Below are 10,380 nucleotides of genomic sequence, written 5' to 3'. Positions count from 1 at the left end.
CAGCACCCATCTATAACATAAGACCTCTCACCACTAAGCATTTAGTCCAGTTTAGAGCACCAAGAGCACTGAAAAATAAAGCCAAGCTCTGGCGGGACATACCTCTGTTTTAACCATGCACAGAGCCATGATTCTGCAGACTGAGACAAAATATCTAGAGAGCATGGAGGCCACTTGGCAAGCAGAACAATTCTAACAGGTGCAGGAAAATTAGCCAAATGGAAAGGAGCTGAGGCTGAAGGCAATTCTTTGTGTCTTTTCCAAAAATGTTTCTGGGAATTACTGACAAGTGTAAATGTTCATGGCTCTGGTTTCAAATCTTGCCCAAGAGGAGAAATAAGTTTTGACAAAACGAAGTATCCAAGTGCCTTTTTGGCAGATATTGTACATATTTTCCAGGAGGAATAGTTTTCTGGGTCAAGTCACATTTATATTATATGGACACAGACACAAGTGCCTTATTTAAACAGCAATGTACAATATGATAAGTGCTAATACTTCTGACAAGTATTAAAATTGAGGATCTATTTTTTTTAAAGTCTTGTGGGTAACTTCTTTCTCCTTGTGATATATCCATAATTTCATAGTCAAGTACCAGGAGCAATAGCTCGGCTTGAATTGAATAATTTGGGGATAGGAGAATAATGAGAAGTAACTAACAGTAACCCAAACCAATTTATCACATCCTGTACTAATGTGCAAAACAGACAACTTTCCATAGTTTTCAGGCAGAGACAGTGAAACACTGTTTGGTCCAAAAACGATGCTGTACAAGATGTTTTTATGAGCCCTGTTCATACCGGAAGTGGACCATCAGAATACACACACACACACAGACACACACACACAAACATACACACACACACCACCCTGGTAATCATCCTTCTGTAATCACTCACTTATTTTATAGTTTGAGCCCAGTGTTCCCTCTAGCTTTGAACAAGAGTCCCATATTGGAAACCAAACTCAGCCAAGACCTATATGGAAGAGGATCAACCCTAAATGATGTAAGAAACTTTATTCCTGGAGATCATGATTTCTGGGTGTAAAATATTATTCTGAGGAGAAAATTTAAAGTCTATTCTTGCCAATGACAAAAACAATGAGTGACTAAATTTGACTGGTGTGTGAATCAAAACACATTTGGCTGGTGTGTTTAATAATGACCACATGGAGAAGCAATCTGTGAAGAAACACTCATTTTAGACAGGAAATGGTTGATGTAGTTTTCATACCCTCTAACACTCTACAAATTTATATCCAAGGTATAGATATAGTGAATTGCAGAAGAAGATTCATCTTCTAGTCTGGGGTGGCTGGCTACTTCATCCCTCATTCATTCATTCAAAACAGATAATGACATTTACTATGGGACCAACTAAGCATAGGAATTTTAAAGACATAAATGGAAAAATTCCTCAATTTAGCAGCAGACACAAATCTATAAGGGAACGATTACAGTTATAAATGCATGCATACAACACACACACACAACGGGGCTGTGACACTGTACAACCTCAGAGGGAAATGGGGAAAAGGAATGTCAAGAAAAACTTCACAGAAATATTTGGGCAGAATATTAGAGAATCAGTGGGAATTTGTCCACTTAATACTGAAAGTAAGAAGAGAATACCAAATAAAATGCATCATATAGAATATAAAAATGGACACAGGGACAATTGTAAGCCCAAGTCTGTAAAGGTAAAATGAGGCTTGATTGTTAAAGCTCTTGTTTGGCACATGAGGATTTGGATTTTAATGGTCAAAGGAGCCCAAGGAAGGATTTTAAGCATGTAACACGAGGAGATATATATTTTATGAACCACATTTAACAAATGTGGTTACACTGGAGGAGAGGGAGAGTAGAGACAGCCACAGAGATAATGTGCAATAGAAAAGAAATGGGGATCGGGTTACCTAGTCGTCATGGAGGCAGTCTCGACTGAGGAGTTTGATTAGGAGGAACAGCTGGTGAGAAGGCATCACAAAGAGAAGAAGTAGTTGCAAGCTAAAGTTCAGGGTATGAAGAATGCTGTCCCCAAGATTGACAAAAAGAGGAGGAAGCAACTTACTGAAGATGTTGCTAAGTTAGAAGCAGAAGTGGAACAGAAACATAAAGAGAAGCTGGAGCAATTGAAGCTGACTTCTAAGGAGAGTAAAGTAGATTCTGTTGCTGTCAATATTTCAAACTTGGTTCTTGAGAATCAGCCGTTTCGGATATCAAAAGCACAAGAGAGATGGGACAAAAACGCTGCACTGGAAAAGGAGCGGGAAGAAAGGCTAGCTGAAGCTGAAATTGAAAACTTAACTGGGGCTAGACATGTAGAAAGTGAAAAACTTGCTCAAATATTCGCAGCTAGACAGTTGGAAATTAAACAGATTCCACCTGATGGCCACTGTATGTACAGAGTCATTGAAGATCAACTGAAAGAACAGGACTGCAGTCTGACTGTGGCTGCCTTAAGATGTCAGACTGCTGACTATATGCAAAGCCGCATGGAAGACTTTCAACCATTTTTAACAAATCCTAGTACAGGAGATATGTATACTTCAGAAGAGTTTGGAAAGTACTGTGATGATATCATAAACACCGCTGCATGGGGAGGTCAGCTTGAGCTAAGAGCCCTGTCTCACATTTAACAAACACCAATAGAGATAATACAGGCAGATTCTCCTCCTCTTGTAGTTGGTGAAGAATATCCCCAAAACCCATTAATACTTGTTTATATGAGACATGCATATGGCTTAGGAGAACACTACAATTCTGTTAAACGGTTGGTGAACACAGCTAGTGAAAATTGCAGCTAGTCTATAAAATGTTGCTGTTATGTTTTAGTACAGTGTGCTGATCTGAGTATTAATACCAAGTGTTGGATTGTTCTAAATGTTTCCAAAAAAAAAAAAAAAAAACAACTACCTTAAATCAGTTTTATGGCAAAGCTACTAACAGGTTTTTAAAAAATGTGTCAAAGAAACTTTCACCAATGTCCCCTTAGTGGTGTTTTAAAAACACTTGTAAGTCCCTTGTGGAGAACATCATTTATAGACCAAGATGGTACCCTGTTTGCTGATATTTTTATTAAATATAGGATCCTGAACATTCTGTTCTGTGTTGAAATAGTTAAATTTTTTTTCTCCCTATTACTGAAAGCTTTCAGTAACCGTGTCAATGTAATTTTTCTTGAAGAAATGAAATGACTCAGTCTCTGACATTGCAATAATGTGGTGATGGTGATGGCAAATTTAATGAATGCTTATAAATGAACGTGATTGCAGTAACTTTGGTGTTGATGGGATTAATGCTGTGACGCTTTTTATATAACCCCATCAAAGTGCAGCTAAGAAGCTTGTTTTAATAAAGAATTTTAAAATATTTAAAAAAGGAAATGGGGAGAAACGGGACTAAAACAGTGATTCTTAGATGTGAAAATGGGTGAAAAAGAAAAGCTGATAATGTTTCTAAGCTTTTTTACTTTGGAGGTTTAGGTGGATGATATGGCATTCAATAATATAGGAAAAATAAAAAAGAACATATATTCTGGAAAAACAGAACAGAATATATGGAAAAACAGAACAGAATATATGGAAAAGAGTGGAGAGGATAGTTCAACGGCGGTCATATAGGACACACTGGTAGAACATCTGGAAATGTCTGGCGGATTTCTGGAAATACAGATACGAATTTCAAAAGAAAGATAGAAAAGGAAAGTCACTGAGAGTAAGAGTAGAATTTAAAGTGAAAAGATTGGATGCTATCTCTCATGGAAAGCATTATGGAAAAGAGAAGAGGATTATAGATAGATTCTTAAAAAATATTTCATTTAAGGTCAGACAAGAGATGAGAGGATGCTATTTTTTTTAATGTCTCTATTGGAGTATAATTGCTTTACAATGGTGTGTTAGTTTCTGCTTTATAACAAAGTGAATCAGTTATACATATACATATGTCCCCATATCTCTTCCCTCTTGCGTCTCCCTCCCACCCTCCCTATCCCACCCCTCTAGGTGGTCACAAAGCACCGAGCTGATCTCCCTGTGCTATGCGGCTGCTTCCCACTAGCTAGCTATTTTACGTTTGGTAGTGTATATATGTCCATGCCACTCTCTCACTTTGTCCCAGCTTACCCTTCCCCCTCCCTGGAGAGGATGCTAATTTTAATTCCAATCATTACATGCAGCTTACTCGTGTCTCGTTTTGTGTGCATTTATTATTTGTTTGAATTTTCCACTTTAGATTCAATTCAATTGACCAGTATAACAGAAAAAAGCCTGAATTTGAATATCATTTTGATAAGTTGTACTAAATATTTTCAGATGAGTCTCAATACGAACATATATTAAAATATTATGCACACTGTTTTGCATTTGCATCAAGAGTTCTAACAATTTTTAAGAAAAGATAGAATCATCTACATAGTAACGTTACAAAAATATCTTCGAAAAACCGCCCCAAACTATTCCAGAACTATACAATACTGTGTTAAACAACTCTTCAGGGTGACCAGTACACAAATTCGAGAATGAAAATCTGGCAATCTGCTTAGAAGAATATAAAGAATATATAAATCTGTCTATGAAAAAACAAGACCTCTCTAGGTACACAGGTTTCAAGGAATATTTACCACTGGTTAATAGTCTTTCACATTTTTAATTTTCAGAGAATCTTAAAAGAGATTGGATATTTAGAAACAGCAGCCTTCCTATCTGGAGAATATTGAGAACAACAGCAATAAAATACAATGTCCCATCTGTTAATTAAAAAAGGAAATTTTAACTGAAACGGCTACTTTATATATATGACACCAGTAAGTTTAACTTTAACTAGATTAACCTACTGATCTAGGACATTGTAGCTTTCTCCTTGACAGGTCACAATAGCTGGGTAATATTAACTACAGTTCCAGAGTTATTTTTTTACTCTTATAGTAGTAGACATACAGAACCTTAATATTAAATGTCTTCCGGCAAGACATTTTCTAAGCCATAGCATTTGACACTGTTTTCCAAGTATTCTTCTGCCCAAGAAAATAATTTATAAGTTTTCTTTTTATATACCAGGTTTTATATACCACATTGCCTCATTTGATGCTCAAAACAACATATAGCATAGACAAAACTGATACAATTTTTCTTTTTTAGAGATGAGAAAACTGAAACAAAATAATAATAAAGATAATAATTGTTAGAACTAATAACTTTTCAAAACTCAAGCATGTTGCAAGTGCTGTGCTATGGATATTTCTTTACTAAATTGTCAAATCTTCACAGTCAACTATGAAGTTAATACTAATTTTATTTTCAGTTTCCAGAATAAGAAACTGAGTTTTATATAGAGGTTTGGGAAGCTTCCCAAGGTCACATAGCTAGTGAGTTTAGAAAGGGGACCCCACTAGATCCATCAGATGCTAAATTCCACATTCTTAACCACTGTTCTGCTTTCTAGATGTGAAATGTCTTTGGAGAGTCTTTGTCGAGGAAGAGTAGTTCAGGAAAAGGTAGAGAATCTGGATCATGCAGCAACTGGGAATCATTTCAAGGCATATAACTACTAAACAGGAGAACTGGGATTGAATCCAGGTTCATGACTCCAAATTGTGGGACCCTGAATTCATATCTTTGCAGAGTACCCTAAACACTGACACAGCTGAGTTATGCAAATGACTGAGTTCACAGTCACTCATTAACTCCTGCAATTAGATAGAAGAGTAATTGTCAACTTTGGATTTTAAACTTTCACACCATTTTATGATTATTTATGCTGACACCTAGAGTAGTCAAATTTATTTTACACTGATGTGGATTCTATATTTAATTTAAGAACAATTGGCAAAATCTCACTTGAATACTAAGAAGGATTATGACAATATTGATAATATCTATTGAGTGTTTCCTATATTCCAAGAACAGAGCTATATTATTTATAAACATTATTTAATCATAAACTTCCCTGGGTATTACATTTTAAGTTTATTTTTTATATATTTAAATTTTAAGAGGCATCAGGTTTTCAAGGGAACAAATGTTCAGGAAATGAAATAGGGCTTCGAGTGTCAATAAAATGTCTAAGAGTTTTCCAGAAACAACAGATGGTGTTTTCCAACAGAGTCTAGTGAGACCAAACTGCTGCATGATGAAAATGTATTCTTAACATCCCTAGACTGGGAAGGTGACTAGCGCTGTGACATGCTCAACAGAATGGCTCAGCCCAAGCCTTTCCTGGACAGGATGCATTTTATCCCTGTGCTGGCTGTGCTCTTGAACCAGAACTACATTTTCAGTCCAGTGAACCCATGAGACAGTGTGCTTTCAGGTAAGTCAGCTATAAAGTTTGGAGAGTCTTGCATTTTGAAAAGTATTACAAAACAGTGCCATTATGAAGAACAAAGAGAAAACGTTAGAATACAGTCCTATCACAAGACAAAGGTACTAGAAAGGTACAGAATAACTGCCTATTTTTATTCAGTAGACAACTGCATATATAAAAGAATCAGTTTGCTTACCTAGTAGTTATAGATGATGTGGCATAACAGCTTCTAAATTAAAATAATACTGTTGCTTTGCTGAATGTACATGAGCATAATAGTCCATGGATTTTTTTCCCAGACAGTTAAATTAACTCATTGGAAATGTAGCATACTAAATGATTCTTCTAAGAAGTAACATGCAATCATATCTTTTTCAGGCTTGAGTAAATTCCCTCTGCCTGTACAAACTTTATATCTGTGCCCAAATATTATGTATCCATTTCTGATCACTGAACAGAACATAGACCCTGCATAACCCATCTCCAGTATTAGGTAAAATCAAGGAACAGCAGTTTTCTTCTTGCACGGCTCCAAGGGGTACCATGCCCATGCATCTTGTCTGTGGTTGTATTCTAAGGGATACTATATACATGGGGTATGTGAATGTATCCACTTCCCAACAAACTGTACAACAGGATCTTGCTCTCATCTGGTGATAGGAGAACAGTCTAAGGGAAGCAGATCTTTGCTGTAAGTGAAACGCAGAACCACCTTATTGAGCAGAACACCTTGCACTGGTTAGCAATCCCAGGGGAGGATCTGACTACAAGGAGGATAGTAAAGATCATCCCTATGCTGACTACTAGGAATAGAAGTCCATACACTTCTGCCCATTGCACCTTGGTATTGAAATTGACCAGGAAAACACAACACAATCAAGCACTGGATGGAACAATGCTTTACTTCAAAGAGGAGAGACAGAACCATACCAGCTCCAATAGTGGGCATCAGTCCCCCATGGCTAGGGGATCTCTCCCCATAGCAACTGGCCTACTTAACTCCTCTCGTGCCACAGTGGAAGGACCCCATTCCCTCCCCGTGGAGAACAGGTATACTAGTAGGGTTGGTGAGGCGCCATGTTAACGCACATGCTTAAGCAGGAAAAAGGAGCATACATTGAGCTTGAACACAGGGAAAGATATTCCTGTGGTAGGCCATAAATCCAGCACAGACTGTGTGAACTCTTTATCTCTTGGTGAGGAAGTGTTCCAGGCCCTAGGTCCATTTTTACACGGCCTACTGAGGGGTCAAAAGACTGCATGCACCAGATTGCCTTTCCCAACACAGCTCAACCCCATCCCATCATCATGGCCTCCCTGTCCCAAACAACGTCCTCAGGAGTGAAAGGAAATCAGATTTCCTGAGTGAACTTATCTTACCTTATCCTCACCCCCACTACCTAATATTCTAATCCAGATACCATGCACTGATGTCTGCTCTCCATCTGGGGACTGAATGATCACTCAGGCTTGCTGTACAGGGGATTCCTCTATGGAGTTGGACACTGGAGCAAAACCTCAAAGCAGAGTCCAGCAGACAAGCTAAACTGAAAGGTAGATTCCAAGGATGGTGCAAATTAAACAAGATTAGGAGCATTTAGATTCAGAGTCACCATTTGCTCCAACGGCAAAGTGGAGATACACTTAAACTATGAGGACAGGCATAGTAGTCTCTGCTGCTGCAGTCTTGCCAATCCTACTTACGTGGCCATTTCCCTAGTCGGTACATGGACCAGCCTCTTCACCACACGAGGAAGGGGTGGGGTGCCAGAGGGCTCTGCCAGTGCTTTGCTTAGGAATCACAAGCGACAGAAATAAAAACCAAATGTGAAACTCTATCTCACTTCTTAGAGTTGATTACTGTGCACTCCTGTAGTCTGAAAGCATTACAAGCTAGATAGCAGGTTTATGAATATTATTTAGCTGGTTTATGAATCGATTTGACATTTATTTTTACTCAGATATATGTGGAAAACATGAGGAAAAACAGCAAAAATGATTTTCTGTCTTAAAGAAAATGAAAATCAGGGTCAGAAATGAACAGAATATCTAAACCTGTAGTTTAATACCTGAAAGTAAAGACTGTGATTTTTTTTTTTTAACCATAGTTATTATGAATCTATGAAAGTAGCACTAACTGACTTTGGATTCTGTGAGGCATTCCAGTGTCTTTCTAATGAAGTCCCCTTCTTCTGCTCAACTTCATTCGAAAATGATTTATCTTTTGCAAGCAAAAGAATACCAACCAACAACCTGGGACAATGATATTTGCCTTGCAGTTTTCTAATAAGGTTTGGGCTAATTTTTGGCAAGGGACTGGCACAGTTAGGCATTCCATAAATGGTGGCTGTTATTAGATAGGGTGCATTGATTATCTTAGATTTACCTGGTTTATCTTTTCTAATTTCATCCTCAAATGAAAGAAAGGCAGAGGTTATCCTTTAATGTTGGAACCACAGAAGGAACGATGGATCAGTGGGAGAGGCAGGGGGCATTGGCATAGAAGCAAAATCAATTCCACTGGCCAAAAGATGATGGATAGTAAAGCTCCTTCACTCTCACGTCTTAGTTATCTTGCATGTTAACTCCAGATGTAGCTCTTTACCAACACATGGCCCCAAGCTGAGAGTTTACTTCTAAGAAAAATACTAATTTCATAAAGGCTCCTTTCTCAATTCATAAAAAAAATGAAATTTCAAGCCAAATTCCAAGAAAAAATGTTAATTCTTTGTTAAAGGCCAGAGTGCTTAGCAATCTAATAAACAATCTAGGAATCAACATTTCGGAGGTAAGGATGACTATCCCATAATACTGTTACGCCAGCCATGTTGAAAATAACTGAACAGTATTTCTGATTATATTTCATTTTCTTCCATTGACTTAAATGACTGAAGGATTAAACTGTATTTTGCAAAAACATGAAGTTAGTAAGGTAGATAGCTAGTGGGAAGCAGTCGCATAGCACAGGGATATCAGCTCGGTGCTTTGTGACCACCTGGAGGGGTGGGATAGTGAGGGTGGGAGGGAGGGAGACGCAAGAGGGAAGAGATATGGGAACATATGTATATGTATAACTGATTCACTTTGTTAAAAAGCAGAAACTAACACACCATTGTAAAGCAATTATACCCCAATAAAGATGTTAAAAAAACAAATAAAACATGAAGTTAAAAATCAGATATGTAAACACAAAAAAAACTATATATTACCCTTGACTATATATAGGTCTTAGTGTATAATCAGGCTGACCAGAGTAATATGATTTAATTATGCATATTAAAATAGAATCCATTTAAATATGCTCATATGAATTAGTGTTCCTGTTGTCACCCTGAAAATTGTCTTCTTTCCTATTTGGGAAAAATGTGTAAAATAAATAATACATCCACCAGGGAAAAATAACGTCTGGTGAGCCAAAGTACTGTAATAGACATATGCTTTTGTGATCTCTGTCACACATTTTCATTATAGTCATGTAGACATCTGTGGATTGTGTTACAGCAAAAGCACCTTTATATTAAAAGGTTGAAGAGTAGATGTAGATGTACTTTTTAAATAAATTGAAGACTTTTTACCTTAAGCAGAATTGTATATACTTGCACACACACGATGACTGACATCTACAGTTCCTTAAAAAAAGTCTCCTCTCATGATGTGAAAAAGAGGTAAGCAAAATGTCTGGCTTTTTGGAGCATACACAAGCAATACACTAAAAGCAGCTCTCCACAGTTTATCTTTAATACAGTTTCTAATCAGTAGAGGGCTCCCTCGTCTGTACAAGACCCACTTTACAAATGCAGTCTGTACATGCAGCCAGTCACACGTTGTGCACCCGCACTCACACGTACACACACACTCTCTTACACACACCATCTAGATTAATAAAGCTGTCATTTTTCATTGCTTTCAAATCACCTTTAATATCAGTTGATTTTAAAGTTTAGGGAAATGAACGCATAGGCAGCACCCACTGGCAATATGTTAGAACATTCTCTACCTAAAAATACTGATAGGTGTTTACAAGTTTCCTTCATTTCACTGTGACATTCCTCAGCTCTGATGTGCACTTGGCTGCT

At 37.4% G+C, this 10,380-nt stretch overlaps 1 pseudogene across 1 annotated transcript; it reads left to right on the top strand.

Moving 5' to 3' along the window:
- Positions 1-1,926: 1,926 nt before the first annotated feature.
- Positions 1,927-2,808, top strand: LOC307185186 (deubiquitinase OTUD6B-like; annotated as a pseudogene). Its single transcript has one exon. The product of its transcript is annotated as a deubiquitinase OTUD6B-like (transcript).
- The last annotated feature ends 7,572 nt before the right edge of the window (positions 2,809-10,380 follow it).

This window comes from Stenella coeruleoalba (assembly GCF_951394435.1).
Source record: "Stenella coeruleoalba genome assembly, chromosome: 4".
In the NCBI taxonomy this organism is placed as follows: domain Eukaryota; kingdom Metazoa; phylum Chordata; class Mammalia; order Artiodactyla; family Delphinidae; genus Stenella; species Stenella coeruleoalba.
The sequence above is the reverse complement of the archived record's forward strand: the minus strand, read 5'-3'. Positions and strand labels throughout refer to the sequence as shown.